We start from the raw sequence: 14704 nt of genomic DNA, 5'->3' as shown, positions 1-14704 counted from the left end.
CACAAATTACAGCCTTGAACGCCTCCAATAGAATGGAGCTAAAGTCAGCTATGCCCATGTAGTGTGTGAAATTTTCCAAGATCGCTGCCCGGACCTCTTCCCGGAATGCCTGATCCTGCAGTGCCCTAGATGGAACGTGCCATGTAAAGGTGTAAGACTTTAAGTCTTGAGGGGAGAACCCAAGCAACACTGGGGCATGGTTTTACAAAGTGTTCGGCATGTGGAGGACCTCGTTGGTCCACGCAGCAATATCTGGCGAAGCCAGCCAGAAATCAATACGCGAGCAAGCGAGCTGAGCCGCCGTTCTACACGTACCCTCTTTACTGTCTTAATGACGGACCCTCCACAGGTCAGTGAGGTCATGATCTGCCATAAGGGATTGCAGCAGGGCGGCCGCATTCGGATAGGGCTATCTAGAACCACTAAATATATCTGCCAAAAGGTCATGAACTACATTAAAATCCCCTCCCAACAGTGTTGCCCAGGGTCCAACAGTGCTCACCAGCTGCCAGACTTTGGCAAAAAAGCCAAGGTTGTTCACATTGGGGCTGTATATAGAGATAAGTTTAAGCGGGTGACCCTGCATCATTCCTAAAGTTATCACGTGTCAACCGTGCTCATCAAAAAGGGTGTGACGTGTGTGCCAAGCGAATCCATTCGGATAAGCAGGGCAACCCCTCCCGCATAGTTGGAGTAGTTTATAATGTATTGCTCCCTAATCTATCCCACTCGCAGGTGCCCCCGTGTGTTTTCTGTTAGGAGTTCTTGTAAGAAGCAGATATCTGTGCCATGCTGCTCCAGATACGCCAGCACAATGCGAGCCTTGTGCCTATCATTCAATCTACAGACATTCCATGTCAGTGGTGCCTTAGCAGATTTTTTTTGCTCATTGCTAGCAGGATCAATGTGCCAATACTAGGGGGGTAGGAGGGAGGGGGAATACTGTGCCACTGGAGTAGTAGTAGTTGTTCACTGAGTGGGGGGGAAGGGAGTAGGGAGGGAAAAAGGAGTTAAAAGAAGAGTGCAAAGCAGTCAGAAACAATAACCCAAAATTTGTCCCACCCACCTCCCATTTCCTCCCCCTAACTGGTACCAATGCACCCTACCCAACCAAAGCCACTAGTGCAAGAAGGAGCAAACAACCAGGTAGTCATCACAGACAGGCAGGCCAGAGTCCCGGCACACTCCCAACTTCGAAGAAGCTTGGTGTCCGGAGGGTAATTAGAGTGACAATCTATGCTCGCGAGCCCTCAGGCTAACTGTAAATGATCAAACCACACCCCCAACAGCCCCGGAGCTGCTAACTGTATGAGATATTTCAAGGTATTATCAGCGGGCCAGGCCAGTGCATCAGTAGCATATGATCAGGCAATGAACAGCGTGCATCGATTGTGGTGAAAGTAATCATTCTATAATTCATGTCACGTAATTCATGTCCTATCTCAGCATTATTAGATTCTGCCTGTGTCCTGGTCGCCATCAGTGGGATACCTTTAACAAACTTAGCAGCCGCCTTAGGGTCAGTGAAGTATGTGGTCTTTCCTGCGTGAAAGATGCATTGTTTGGCTGGGTACAGCAGGGAGTATTTGGTGTCTGTCTTTGGAAGGGAGCGCTTAATGGGCATGAAGTCTCTCCTGGCACACGGCACAGCCAGGTAGAAGGAGAGAGTTGAACCTTGATTAGTGAGAGTTTGTTGATCTCTCCGAAGTCTCAGTACTGTGGTGAGGGGCGCGGGCCTAGCGATCTGTGTGCCCTTTCTACTGTCAACTTGGCAGAGAATAAATCCCAAAAGAGTGTGTGCTGCATCGATTAGATGTTATCTTACATGCTTCCCATCACAAGGGATTCAGGTACTCCAATGATCCTCAGATTATTCTGCTGTGAGCACGCTTCGAAATCTTCACTTTTACTATGGATGACCTCTTAAGTCATTTTCAATCTGCAGTATTTTCTCGCTCACAGTTGCTCCATCGTCTGTTGTTGTTGATGTGTGTCTTTCAAGTGGAGTATTGCGCTCTCCGTGGCCATCGACTCACTACCTTAAGCCGGTCAAACCTGTCAGTCAGTAGATCGGTTATGTTGGAGGTCTAAGAACATTGCCTGAATGTCTGACTCCTGATTGGTGCCATCTCTGCTTCACAGGCATGATTGACAATCCTCCATTGACTATTCCGTCATGGTCATCAGCCAGCTCTGGTCAAAGGTGAGCTTTGACTGCTTTTCATTTGTTTTCCCTATCATCTAGACAGTGAGGGTCTGCCGAGGAGTTATGGCTACAGGAATGTTGATTATGAGCTGAGGGGCGCTCTGTATTCTGTAGCACGGGCAGGTGCCGCCACACCCCTAAGAGGCCGATCCACGGGGGCATGAGCAGACCACACAGCTCTGAAATGATCCACGCTACAAATGTGCACCCAGTCTGCCAGGAGATGGCACTTTGTTATTCACTTTGCAGGGGTCGATCCCTCAGAGCAACATGAAGCAGGCCCACTACTCCCCGTTATCCCTGTTAGTGGGACACAAGCAGGCCAGCAGTCAGACATTCAGAGGGTGATAGCATTCAGTTTTGTAGGCGCTGTAAGTGCGTGGGGGAGCAAGTTAGTGCACCTACTTCTTGGTGCATGACACTATCTCATCAAGGAACAAGATCAAGTATTGCCTCAGCTATTGGGTTTGGCATTAGATGAGAGCAACAATTGGGGCAAGCGTTGCATACATATAGTCTCAATTTAGGCTTCAATTTTGGCCCCAATGCATGTGCAGTGCAGCTCCTCTGCTTCACTGCATGTCATCAGGATGCAATCCCTGCCACCAACAAAGTGTTTAAGAACATGGAAGATGTGAGGATGGGCGCTCCCATTATGCCCGGGTTCGTGCGGGTCTCCACGACGCACACAAGATTCAGGCTTAAACTCCAGCTCCCGGTTCCCAATAAGCCCTCGTCCTACCTGCTGGTTGGGGTGGGTTTGCCACGCCGCGGCCATCAGCATATGTGGGTGCAGTGGCTGTCTTAAACAGACTCTGCCTTAGACACCCACACTGTGGGTTAGGCAGCTTCCTAGCAACAAAAGCCCTCAGCGCTCCAGCGCTCTTCTCAGGAGGCACGCACGTATCCCGCTCAGTCTCAACGATTATCTCGCAAGCCGGGTGCTACATATGGCTGGTCAGCATGCCGGTGGAAAATATTTGCGGGGTCTCTTGCGTTCCTCGTCTCCTTACCACTGTTCACAGGGCTTTACACATAGCCAGGCGCAGTCAGCGGTGTAGAGGGTCTTCTCCTCAAATCTCACCAAGCGTCCAGGCCCCACACCGCCAGTTCCTCATTAGGTCGCACAGAACAACATGGCTTTCACCATCAATTCTCTCTGCCTGCTCATTCAAAAAGCAGCTCCCATAAGGCAGCAGGATTGCATACACATATTCAGCACTCTAGTGCCGCCCCATCCAGTAGGGGCATTTAACTTCCTGGCCCTGGGTGCATTTTGTTCCGTATAGTAGGGTTTAAAGGCCAAGCAAATATACCAATTAAGAATAGTTCTGTTTAAAGAGTGAGTGAGCACAAACACTCACTACTGCTTAAAAGGGGTTAAGTTCACAGGGTTCTAAAACCTGCAAACATTTTGAGGTCCAGCCATAGATGAAAAATCCAACGTGATCATGCAAAAAAAGGTGGATTTCCCAACAGGTGCTATTGCGGTGTACAGTGCAAATGTGCAGTTCACAATACAGTTCTTTTATCTCCATTTTAAAGTGGATGAAAACTCAATATACCATTAAGATATGATCAGAAAAAGAGTTGAAGAATAGTAATAGCTTGCTCCTATAAAACACCAGTAGTTCGAGCAGTAGATTCGCAGTCCAGTTAGTCTCTGATCTTGCACCACAATAGTGGAGAACAAAACTTCATTTGGACTATTGTAACATCACAAAAAAGCATTCTCCCCCTTAGCCCCCCCCCCCGCCCCCAATCTTGGTCTTGTTTTTTCAGTTACTAGCGCCACGGAGGGGAAGAGTGGATTACAGTCCACCATTTCATTGACACTCTTCCTTCTCTCCAGCAACTTTGCACACCTGGGGATAGTCAGAGAAGGCATGTGGCACTGCAAACCACCATCACCCTTTCAGCCCAGGGCTGCAGCTTCAGTTTGCACTGACGAGTGCTTATGGAGAACTGTTAGTAGCATGCTACAGTCTCTTCTCAGAGCACAACTGTTTAGTTATTCACAAATTATGAGTGTAATTTTACTAGTAAATTCACATCCTGCCAGGGATGGGCAAATGCCCTTCACAAATGCCCTTCATATCAAGAGATTGTCTCAATCTTTCTGCCACATACGTGGCAACCTTGTCTGCAGGGGGTGCAAGAGATCCTCCTGGTCAAGCATGCCCGAGTCTAACCATGGCAAGATCTTGTCCCATCGGACAGCTTTGGTTCAGAAGAGGAATGCCAAGGCATGTCTGTCTCTATGTCCCCATCCGAGGCAGGGAAGTCATCGCCATCTGGAGTGTGGGAGGCAGGTGATTTTGCCGGGCTTAAGGTGGGTTTTTGAGGAACAGTTAGGGAGGGAATGACCACTGGTTTGGGGAGGGTACTGAGACCCCAAAAGACTTGCTTCAGCTTGTCGAAGGCATGCAAGTCAAACCCTGTGTCATGGGTGTGTTTCTTTTTTTGGGTCTAGGGGTTGGGGGGTCTCAGGCTGGCCCGTTGGCGCAAGGGTGGATGACCCTCTGAGTTCTTCCCTTGGATCGAGGGGTGGTAGGCACTGCACTGCTAAGGTGAGGAGTTTTTGCTCCAGGGGTGCCATAGCTTCCGAAACCGCCCTCTGCGTGCAGGCATCCAGGACCTCACAAAAATCTTCATTTGGGAGGTAAGTAATCGATTCTTCCTTCATGTAGGAATCATGCATGTTCTATTTGTTAAGGCCACTTGTAAGCTGGGTGAACCAAGTAATCAAAGGAGCCCTTTAAGGCACAATCAGGTAATAATGGACATCAACGCCCTTATATTTACTGGGCTAAAGACAGGAATTTAAGTGGGATTGCACTCGTTTTTCTTGCGTTCTGCTCCCTTGATTGTACTCGTTTTTCTTGCCTCTACGCCACTCGTTTCTCCCTGTTTTGTGTGACCTTTCTGCCCTTTCTTGGGACCTTTGTGCCTCTGTGCCACTCGTTTCCCCCCGTTTTTTGTGACTTTTTCTGCCCCTTCTTGTGGCCTTTCTGCCTCTGTGCCACCCGTTTCCCCCCGTTTTCTGTGACCTTTTCTGCCCTTTCTTGGGACCTTTCTGCCTCTGTGCCACTGGTTTTTCCCCGTTTTTTTGTGACCTTTCTGCCCTTTCTTGTGACCTTTCTGCCTCTGTGCTACTCTTTTCCCCCCGTTTTTTGTGACCTTTTCTGCCCTTTCTTGTGACCTTTGTGCCAGTCGTTTCCCCCCGTTTTTCGTGACCTTTCTGCAGTTTTTTGTGACCTTTGACTCTGCTTGCAGGCAGGTCGCCCCCACGCCGCTGCTAGTCTCCTGACTGCCTGGATCCTGCCTCCTTGCTGCCTCCTTGTTTCCTGGGTTTTTCCCTCCCCTCTGCCCTGTGCATCAGTTCCCCCCGCCCCCCCCCCCCGCCGCTCCCGATGCGACCCTTTCCCGCCGCTGCATCCCTGCGGCCCACCCCCCCCTGCACACCCATTCGCCTCCCTGCTCCCGCCTCGCAGCTGCTTCTCCCTCCCAAGCCACCTCATATGCATGCCGAGAAGCAGCCGCGCAGCTGCCGCAGCCCGCCACGCCCATCCGCGCCTGGACCACGCTCCGGGCCAGAACCCCTAGACCCCGCGAACGCCACGACACCAGAATCCACTACGACGCCAGCACCTTCCACACACTCAACGCCGGCCGAAACACCTGCTTCCAGGCCGCCCCGAAATGGACCCACGGACCCTTCTCCTGCCACACCCGCAGCTTCACCTGCGACAGAACCACCAAACCTCCAAGGACTGGACCCAACCACCTCCGCTGCATACTCCTCAACACCCGCTCCACACGCCAACACGCCGTCGAGCTCTGGGATCTGCTCAACACCTCCGCCCCAGACGTGGCCTTCCTGACCGAGACCTGGTGGAACGACTCCTCAGCGCCCGACATCGCCATAGCCAACCAGGATGGCTACAAGATCACCCGCAGGGATTGCGCCAACGGAAACGGAGGAGGAATAGCCATCGTCCACAAGTCCACCCTCAAGGTCGCCACCCAGGCAGACAACACCCTCAACACCACCGAACACCTGCACTTCCGGATCCACACCGACCCCAACACCACCCCCAGAGGAACACTCATCTACAGACACCCCCGGACCCCGGGCTCAGTTCAGCGACTCCATCGCCGACCTCGGCAGCACCCACGCACTTGCCTCCACGGACTACATCCTCCTCGGGGACATGAACTTCCACCTCGAGAACAACGACAACGCCAACTCTGCCACCCTGATTGACAACTTCGCCAACCTGGGCCTCAGACAACTACTCACCGCACCCACCCATGCCGCCGGCCACACGCTGGATCCCGTCTTCTCCACAGTCTCCCACGTCGCCTTCGACCACACCACCGAAATCCACTGGACCGACCACTGCTGCATCCATTTCACCTTCAAGAAACCAACCACGCACCACCGCACCCAACAGCTGCCGCGCCGCTGCTGGAGCAAAGTCACCAAAGACCAGCTGATCACCTCCCTCGCCAAGAACCCACCCACCGACCCCACCAACCCAGATGCTGCAGCCCGAAACCTCAGAGAGTGAATCGACGACTGTGCCAACACCCTCGCCCTGCTCAAGAAACCCTCCAACAGCCACGCCAACAAGAGAGCCACCTGGTTCACCGACTAGCTCCAGACCTCTAAACGCGTATGCCGGAAACTAGAGAAGACATGGCTCCACGAACGCACACCGGATAACCATGCAGTCCACAAGGACGCACCCGCAGACACCACCACCTCATCAGATTAGCCAAGAGATCCTCCTTCAAAGATCGCTTGGATAACAACGCACACTACAGCAAAGAGCTCTTCAGCATCGTAAAGGAACTCTCCAATCCCAGCACCAACACCATTGACATCCCGCCCTCACAAGAACTGTGTGACTCACTAGCCATCTTCTTCCACCGCAAGATCGCTGACATCTACGATGGCTTCAACACCACGACCGCCCCGACTACGCCAGACTCCACCTCCCCTGTGAACACCACCAGCGCCAACCGCCTGACCTCCTGGTCCAACATCAACGACGATGAGACACGCAAGGTCATGAACTCCATTCACTCAGGATCTCCGTCTGACTCGTGCCCACACCACGTATTCAACAGAGCAGACGCAGCCATCGCACCCCTACTATGGAAGGTTATCAACATCTCCTTCGAAACAGCAACATTCCCAGGAAGCTGGAAGCATGCCGAAATCAACACCCTCCTCAAGAAGCCCAAAGCGGACCCCAAGGACCTCAAGAACTTCCGGCCCATCTCCCTGCTCCCGTTCCTGGCAAAGGTCATTGAGAAAATTGTAAACATGCAACTGGCCCGCCACCTCGAAGACAACATCTTGGACCCGTCCCAGTCCGGATTCAGACGAAACCACAGCACCGAGACAGCCCTCATCGCCGCCACAGATGACATCAGGCGCCAACTAGACAATGGCGAAACATCAGCCCTCATCCTCCTGGACTTAGCAGCCGCCTTCGACGCCGTCTGCCACCGCACTCTAAAGACACGCCTCCTAGAAGCCGGAATCCAAGAGAAAGCTCTTGACTGGACCACCTCCTTCCTCTCCGGCAGAACCCAGAGCCTCCGCCTCCCACCCTTCCGTACGAAGCCACCGTCATCATCTGCGGCGTCCCCCAGGGCTCATCCCTCAGCCCAATGCTGTTCAACGTCTACATGGCCCCCCTCGCACAAGTGGCCTGCCATCACGACCTCAACATCATCTCCCACGCTGATGACACCCAGCTCATCCTCTCCCTCACCAAGGACCCACACACCGCCAAAACCAACCTCCACAAGGGAATGAAGGCCGTCGCCGATTGGATGAGGAGCAGCCGTCTGAAGCTGAACTAGGACAAGACGGAGGTCCTCATCCTCGGACCCACCCCCTCAGCCTGGGACGAATCCTGGTGGCCCACCACACTGGGAACAGCACCAACACCTACGACCATGCACACAATATAGGATTCATCCTAGACTCCTCCCTCGCCATGTCTAAGCAGGTCAATGCCGTCTCCTCCTCCTGCTACAACACCCTCGGCATGCTCCGCATGATCTACAAGTGGATCCCGGCCGAAACAAGAACGGTGACACAGGCCCTCGTCAGCAGCAGACTGGAATACTGCAACGCACTCTACGCAGGAATCCCAGCCAAACACCTACGACGACTACAACTCATCCAAAACGCCTCCACCCGACGGATCATCAACATCCCCCGCCGCAGCCACATCACCCCTCACCTGAGAGACCTACACTGACTCCCCGTTGACAAAAGGGTCACCTTCAAGCTCCTCACCCACGCACACAAAGCACTCCACAACGCTGGACCAGCCTACCTGAACAGCAGACTCAGCTTCCACACCCCCACACCCCCACTCGCCAGCTCCGCCCCGTCAGTATCGCCCTCTACGCTGTTCCCCGCATCCAACGAACGACCTCCGGCGGCAGATCCTTCTCCTACCTCGCCGCCAAGACCTGGAACACCCTCCCGCACCACATACGGCAGACCCAAGACCTACTCGACTTTAGAAGACTCCTCAAGACCTGGCTCTTCGAGCAGTAGCAGCACCCCCCCTCCCCTCAGTGACTTGGGACCCTCACGGGTAAGTACCGTGCTGTACAAGTACTCTGATTGATTGATTGATTGGGATGAAAAAACTGGTGGGGTCTCTCAAAGGGGTGTGGCCAATGTACTTAAGGGCTTGGCTTAAAAACACCTACGTTTAAAATCTGTTCTTCGAATAGTGTGCCGCCCGACTTTTATTTTGCTGTTCCTGTCATTGCATTCAGATATGACACAATAAGTAACATCATACCTACAAGAAGTCAGGACTATTGCCTTTGTCAATGGTTGTTAGTTGCTTAAGATAAATAAGCAACAACTACGGATGGTTGTATATAATCTTGAAAACTCTTCCACTTAAAGCCCTGGTGACACCACTACAATGTTGCTTTTCCTGAGTTTTCAAAAAGAGAAGGGAAATCCAGAGAGAAAATGACTCTCTTTAAAGGGTCTCCCTTCTCCTACAACGCTCCCCTGGCATGACGTCATGCTGTACCTTCTCAACTAGTGAGAAGTGAGCAGTGTGAGCACGCGCACATCGGTGTGCCTGCTGTTGCTGCAGACCGAGAATAAACGGACCGCCTGTGCCAGGGCACAAAACCGAGCCCGATAGAGACCCGTTTCGAGGCCCCCTTTAAAAACTGCTGGTGCTCAGACCCAGTGAGACCCAGCCCCCTTAAAGCCCGGGCTAAAGATTAAACCATTATTGTACAGTGTGATGTTAGTTATAACCTTCACGGAATGAGGAGGCAGACTCGGGAGGTATAGGAAAGGGTTTCTTTTATTAATTATCATGAATCGCGGGAGAGTGCTGAGCGTCTTCTTTTCTTGGCGCTCGCGGTCATTCTGCGCTTGCTCGGGACAAGGCATCTTTGCGCGTTGCGTCATCACACAACGTGCAAAGACTGGAGCGCAACTCTACATATCTCCCCTTTTTATACATACACAAAAGAGTCCTCTGAGTCCACAGGGGTTTAACATCCCCTCAGTTCAAAGTCTCTGAAGTGATTAGATCTGACCACCACTCTACCTGCGTGTGTGCGTCTTACCGGTGTGGAGACTTCTCGAGTGCAGTTCTCAGCATGGCTCACCCTACTTTCTCTTTGAGGACTCTGCTCTGCTTTTTTCGGAGTCGCCATCTTCTCTCTCAGCGTTTCCTCTACCGCAGGCCTCTCTAGATCTCTCCCATCCTCACAAGATCCCTCTTTTCCTCTGCTTTCTTCACCTGCTGCAGTGACTCATTCACTTCATTCAGCTCCTTGATCTTGTAGGGCTCTCCCTTCCTCCATAGGCCACTGTAGGATCTTGTTGATTTGGGACCACACATTCCCGTCGCTGAGTAACACCGCTCTGTAGTATACTTCTTCCACTTGCAGAGGCGGGCTATACTTGCTCTCTCCTTTCTGTTTTTTTAGCTCCTACAGTTTGACTCTCACCCACTCCCCTCTTTCAAGGGCTGCCTCTTTCACATTTCTTCTCCGATTGTAATGTTCAGTATATACTTTCTGAGCCTTCTCCAGGTTGTGTTGAACCACTGCCGGAGACCATTTGCTGGTGATGGTCTTTTCCCTCCAAACCACATTGTCTTTGGTGAAGGGATGGCTGCCTCTCAGGATCTGGAATGGGCTGTACCCTGTTGATGTGGGGGTAATCCGGTATGCCCAGATCATACTCGTGATCTCCTTTTCCCAGTCCTTGCCCTTCATCATGGCCGCTTGGATGGACCCCATGATGACCCTGTTGAATCTTTCTACCTGTCCGTTGCTCGAAGGGTTGTATATGGAAGTGTGCTTGGTTTTGATTCTGTTCCTTTCCGTATACTTGTACCACTTCTCAGAGGTGAATTGCGGGCCGTTGTCACTCAGGATTGTTCTCGGGACCCCTTCTCTCAGAAAAACCGAGGTGAGAAACTTTCACCGTTTCAGAGTCCATTTCTTCTTGGATGTGAACCTCAGGCCACTTGGAATATTTGTCCACCAAGACACATACATATTTCGGCATTCCTTGGTTGTCCAAAACAGGTCCCAAAATGTCGACCGAGACATCCTCCAAAGGATTGCGAGGTTGGTCGAATTTGCCCTAAGCTGGCCTTGGGGGTTTCAGAATTTTGTCAGCTCCTTGGAACTGATCGCAGTCTCTCACGTGCCTCTCCACTTGTATGTTCAGCCGTGGCCACCAGTACATTTGCTTCACTCTCATTTTGGTTTTCACTATGCCGAGGTGTCCCTCGTGTAGCTGGGCCAACAGGTGTTGGATCAATCTTGTAGGAGGCACCACTTTGTCTCCTCGGTACAGGAAGATTCCCGAGTCACTCACTGACAGCTCCTCGCGGACTTCATAAAACTTCCGTAGTACCTCCTGTAACCTTTTCTTTTCGGGCCAACCTCTGATTACGTACTCCTTGACTGCACAGATTTCAGCGTCTCCGTCATACGCTTGGGCCCATTCTTGCTTGCTAATCGCCCTTTCTGAGTCTTCCATAACCGCTATCATTTCTTCATTCTCTGCTGCAGGGCTAGGAGCTTCTTCCATGGCTGAGGCCCTGCTTAGGTAATCGGCTACTTTGTTGCGTGTTCCCGGAATATATTCCACATCATATTGGTGTCATTTTGGCTATGCGTGGTCGCATGTCCACTTGAGGTAAGAACTTTGACAAGGGGCTTGTGGTCTGTCTGCAGTCGAAATCTCTTGCCCCACAGGAATTGCCTGAATTTCCCCATGGCCCATACCGCCGCCAGCATTTCCTTCTCAATAACGCTAAATTTCTGTTCTGTAGGAGATAAAGCTCTGGATGCAAAACTGAGGGTTTCTACTGTTCCGTCTGCTCTCTCCTGCGCTAGGTCTGCTCCCAGTCCCTTCTCACTAGCGTCCGTCGTCAGTATGGTCTGTCCCAGGGGATCATACCCTTGTAGTGGTACCGTCTAACTTATGCCCCTTTTTAACTCTTCAAATTCCTTCTGTGCTACTTCATTCCACTTGAACGCTGTCTTGTCTCTTATTAGCTGCCTCAGTTGATGTGTTTTGGTGGCAAAGTAGCGAGAGTATGTGCATTGCTGTATTTCGCAACACCTGATGATTTGACTGCAGGGGGCACGAGCTATGTGCTCGCACCGCACTGTGTAAATTCCTTGCGGGGGCACGATTTAGGTGCTCAGACTGCGATCTTTTATTTCGGACTGCTTATCTGTGCATTTTGGCTCCGGGGTGTGCGACGCTGCTGTGAGAGAGCAGGGGGGCACATCAACAGGTCGCCTGCACTGTGTGTGTTTTATATATTCTGCATGCTTTTAAAAATCGATTGCTAACAGTCACCTGATTATCTGCATTTACCACTCCCCGTTCCTCCCCGAGCCGAGCTCGTGTTGTGGAGGGAGGTCTTACTATCCCTACTCACTTCCGTCGGAAGCGGGGGTGTGCGGTCTAGTCCTCCTACCGCCGTCTCCCTACTTAACCGATGTGCTGGCTGACCTGCAGCAGACGCAGGCAGCGGGCGCGACGGTGGCGCGCCGGAGTCGTGCCAGAGTTCTGCCCGTCTGCGCCCGTCCGCGACTGCACGCGGCCCAGGGCCAGCCCTTATGCCTCGACGTGTCCAATATCAAGGGTAACCTACTCTAAAAATACGCTCTTGACCCTCAGGCCACCCCAATGCTCGTATGATACTCCTCTGTGCCCACAGCATACCCCTCTGACCTGCCCTGATTGTTCGCTGTCCCTCTCTTCGCTTCCCTCAACACTAGACATCTCGGCATCTAATTTTTTATGCAAACCTATTCAGGAACCCCCCTCCCACACATTTAACTTTATCAGTTTAAACTGCAGGTCCCTCCCAAAACACAGCAGAGACGTTTTTGATCTTTTGAGCTCCTCCCAACCTGACGCCTTATTCCTCATGGAGACTTGGCTGACGGACCATTCGGGTCCTGATATCGCAGCCGCTCTTCCTGATAATTACACCTACACGGGTAGAAACAGAAGGGGTAAGGAGGGGGAGGAATAGCTATTATTTTTAAAAGAGCATTCTCTTGTAAATGGGAGGATATTGTTATTCCTAACTGTGAGGCTGGGCTGTTTAAGATACTTTTATCCCCCAATTTCACCCTTACAGGCGCCTTGATTTACCGCCCCCCTGGCCCCGCCAGTTCTTGGGCTTCATCTCTTCCAGAGCATTTAGCTCCTCTACTACTGACGGCGACTAACTTTTTAATTGTCGGTGATCTCAATGTTCATTTTAATGATATAACCTGCCTTATCAGCACTAATTTACTGTCTGATCTAGCAGCCATGAATATTACCCTGCACAACTCGGGCCCCACTCATAAGGCGGGTAATTTGCTCGACCCAATTTTATCCAATCTGGATGCAGTATTATGTAAGCCCCCCCTTACCTGTCCCGTGGTCTGACCACTTTGTTATAGAATTCTCCATTGCGATTGACCAATCTCTTAACCACACCGCAACAGCTCCTAAACCTAGAATGACCCGCAATTGGAATAATCTGGATTCCAACAAATTTAATTCTGTTTTGTTCGACTCTTTGCCCCTTACCGAGGTCAGTAGCACTGATCAAGTGGACGTTATTCACCACTGGCTTACGTCTGCTGCTAATATTTGTCTTCCACTTCGAAAGCAGACATTTAATATAAATCATCCCCCTGCGCCATGGTTCAATGACCATCTAAAAAAAGAAAAAAACAGCTGTAAACATCTCGAGCGGAAGTGGCGCTCTGAGTACTATCCTCACGTTAAATTACAATATAAAGCTGCTTTAACAAAATATCATATCCTCTGTAAGATAGCCAGAACTGAATATGTTAACTCATCTATTTTAAATGCTCAAAATCGTCCTAAAGCCTTGTTTAAGGTGGTGCAGGAAATCTCTGGTGCCACTAGTCAACCCAAGGCTCCGTGCTTGGATAAAGCACAATGTGACTCCTTAGTAGACTTTTTTACTTCTAAAATCGAGAATATATATGCTGACTTAGCCCCCCTAACGCCCCCTCAGTCCCCCCTGAACCTATCACATCTACTACTCCATGCGTCCTTCAGTCGGCAGAATCGGAGATTACAGCCTGGGACCCTTTGACCCCTTCTACATTACATGACATAGTTAAAAGTATCAAATCCGGTTCCCCTTTGGATCCCTTCCCTCCCCAAATTCTGCTAACCCTAGACTCGTCTTCTCTAAAGCTCATCATGGAGTTACTGAATACGTCACTCAGGGAGGCCAAGGTCCCCAATTCGTGGAAACACGCAATGGTCATACCATTGCTGAAAAAGGCCAATGCAGATCCAAATAACCCCGCCAACTTCCGTCCAATTTCGCTTCTTCCAGTTTATTCTAAGATTCTGGAAAAGCATGTAAATAAACAACTCACCAGCTATATTGAATCTCATAATATTCTACATTATTCAGAATCTGGTTTTCGCTCAGGCTTTTCTACGGAATCCACACTTCTGGGAGTCTCTGAAACCATTCGCCATCTGTTGGACAGAGGGCAGACCGTGGCACTTATTCTATTAGATTTAAGTGCCGCATTTGATACGGTCTCCCACCCCATTCTGGTTAACATTCTAAAGACGTCTGGCATCACTCATTCTGCCCTTGGATGGCTTACCAGTTTCTTGTCCGACCGGACGGTTCAAGTCTTCTCGGCTACCACAAATCTGCATATGGTGTTCCTCAAGGTTCCATCTTGAGTCCCCTTCTCTTTAATTTGTACGTCAGACCCTTGGCTGCTATTGCGGAGCAAGCGGGGCTCTCCATATATTCATATGCAGATGATACACAGATCATTTTCTCACTCTCCACCAGCCATCACTCCACTACATCCTCCCTCTGCTATGGTCTCAACAACATTGCCTCCTGGATGCATGACAACAAGTTAAAATTGAACGGAGGGAAAACTGAA

At 51.0% G+C, this 14704-nt stretch overlaps 1 protein-coding gene across 1 annotated transcript in view; it reads left to right on the top strand.

The window, feature by feature from the left end:
- Nucleotides 1–14704, top strand: part of LOC147668996 (polyphosphatidylinositol phosphatase SYNJ1-like) — a 287979-nt gene that overhangs the window by 207581 nt on the left and 65694 nt on the right. The window lies entirely within an intron of this gene.

The sequence above is a fragment of the Lissotriton vulgaris genome, unplaced genomic scaffold, assembly GCF_964263255.1.
Source record: "Lissotriton vulgaris unplaced genomic scaffold, aLisVul1.2 SCAFFOLD_2649, whole genome shotgun sequence".
In the NCBI taxonomy this organism is placed as follows: Eukaryota; Metazoa; Chordata; class Amphibia; order Caudata; family Salamandridae; genus Lissotriton; species Lissotriton vulgaris.
Note: the sequence above shows the minus strand (reverse complement) of the source record. Positions and strands in the feature narration are given on the sequence as shown.